This window comes from Brassica napus, unplaced genomic scaffold (assembly GCF_020379485.1).
Source record: "Brassica napus cultivar Da-Ae unplaced genomic scaffold, Da-Ae ScsIHWf_1381;HRSCAF=1960, whole genome shotgun sequence".
Lineage (NCBI taxonomy): Eukaryota > Viridiplantae > Streptophyta > Magnoliopsida > Brassicales > Brassicaceae > Brassica > Brassica napus.
In genome coordinates this window covers 102,501-105,000 of record NW_026014798.1, presented here as the reverse complement: position 1 = coordinate 105,000, position 2,500 = coordinate 102,501, and positions in this window count along the sequence as shown.

Below are 2,500 nucleotides of genomic sequence, written 5' to 3'. Positions count from 1 at the left end.
TTATGGTCGAATTTACCTTGGGTGCATCAGCATGATGAAGAATGATATTCTTCTTTGGACAGATTTGGTTAGATGGCTGCCTTTCTTGCAAATGTTTACCTTGGTTGGTATAACCATCTTCTTGTGATAGCTCAGCTCGGTTTTTATGTTCTTCTTGACTTATCCCTGGATCAAAACATCTTGGCAAAGACAAGTGTATTATACCAAAGTATAGGGATTTATAAACTGAAGAAAACATAGAACAATTAACCTTAATGTCAAATGTGGCAGTAAGAACTTCTTGTTCTTTGTTTGCCTTGTAGTAACCTTGCTTTCCTGTACCAATTTCACTTTTCCTTGGACAAGACAAGTGCATTAATCTTGTCATAGAATCAATAAAAACATTCTGGTTTAAAGTGAATTTTACCTCAGATTTTGGCACTTGAACAGTACATTGTTCAGATTTCGGTTTCCACTTATGGTGTGGATTTTGATTGAGCTCATGATCTGGTTCGGCACTTGGAACTCCAGTAAGCATATGGCTCTCATCTGGTATCCCTGTACCAAGAATATAAATGTTTAAACCAGTATCTAAAGGTGGTGTTAGACACTTACCTTGGTTTGATACTTGGATCACTGGTTTTGGTTTATTAAGCAACTTTGATTGCTTTGTGCTTTGAGCTTCCTTCTGGTCCATTGGAAGGTTTGTGCCTGGCGCCTCTTCTTCTATGTACCTAGGCTCCTTTAGACCTGTAATAACACTCTTGGACAAAGACAAGTGCATCATACAAGTGGTAGATGATTTATGAAAAGATTTATCATGTATAGGACTTACCTTAGCCTTTACTTGGACAATAACTTGCTCTGGTTTGTCTTTGGACCTGATCAAAGTGTTTTGGCCGACACTTGTACTCATCTTCCTGACCTTTGGGATGTCACTCTCCTGCTCTAAGCAGTGGACAATGGCGTGCCCCTGGTTTGGCTGAAAGTTGGCTTCTTTAGGCAAGACTCTTTGAACTTCTTGTTCCACAATTTTCCTTGCTTCTTTGGAACCATGAGTTGGATATCTCCTTGGATATAGTTCCTGGATTTCAGACCTTGTATAATCTGGTGCAAATCTATCCCTCATGACTTCCTTAAGAGCTCTCCACGTTTTGATAGCTGGCTCCTTGTAAAACCATCTATCATCCTCTTTTTGTACCCACCATTTAAAAGCATCATCTTTTAGTTGATCAATGGCATAAGCTAGCCTCTCTTTCCTCAGGATGTTGTTGTAGTGAAACCATTCATCAAGGTTCCTCTCCCATCTTAGATAACCTCTTTTCCTGAAAATTTAAAGAGTTCAACTTTATCAGCAAAAGAGTTATAATCAAACCGAGAATTAACAACATAAGGGTTGTGGGTTTTAGAAGTTGGAGTTTGATTGATCCTTGAAGGATCTGGTGGCTTGGGCTCGACATAGACTGCCCCTGGTACATTTCCAAATCTCCTTTCTCCTTCATGTGGACGTTGGCCTTGTGCCTGATTTCTTTTCTCCAATTGAGCAATCTTAATTTGGAGCTTTTGTAGAGCTGCGGACTGTTGGCTCAAGGTGGCCCTTAGGTTTTGGCCGTGTCTCTCCTCCTCCATTGCTTCCTGAAAACAATCTCAAAGAAAAAGTGAAGGTATGGAAAGTTTTGGTCTAACCAAAATAAAACAAATGCAATTTAACTAAACCGAGAAAATATGCAATTATGAACCGAAATGAAGTAACTATACTAAATTGATTTTTCTTTTGGTTTTCTGAATGCAATTTCGAAATTAAACAATATGGTATGAAAAGAAACAAAAATGGGAAGAAAATATGGAAATTAAACTAACACTGATTTTTTTTGAATTTTCTTAAGATGAAATGCAAAAACACCGGAAATGGAAACTAAAATGTATACTTGAACCCAAAATGATATAAACTAAGCTGAATGATTTTTTTTTTTGAATGCAAATAACAAACTTATGAAACAAATATGGTATGCACGAAATTAAAAATGGTATGACTTTTTATTTATTTATTTTTTTAAGCAAGAAACAACTATGAAAATGCAGATCCTTTTTTTTTTTGAAATAAATGCACAAAATCTAAAAATGGAAAGTGGAGCTGGGGAATGAATGCAAACACGTTTTTCTTTTCTTTTTATGGATGAAATGAATCAAACTAGACAACAGGTCGTCTCCTATCTCAACTCTTTATGGCTTTTCAATTTATGATGAACAAAGAACACAAAAATGCAAAAACAGTTTTTTTTTTTGATTTATAAATGGAAAAACAAATGCAAACAAGATGAATGATGCAAGGATAGAATGGACCTGATTCAGGAGCTTAAGCTCTGATACCAAATGTTGCAGGCTGGGATTCAGGGTGGGCAAGATGGATGATGGAAGCTTGGATGGGTCGACCAAAGAGATGATCGGATGGGCGATATGATGGAATGCAAGTTATGAACCTGAAAACAAATGCAAAAACAAATGAGATATGATTTCTAAT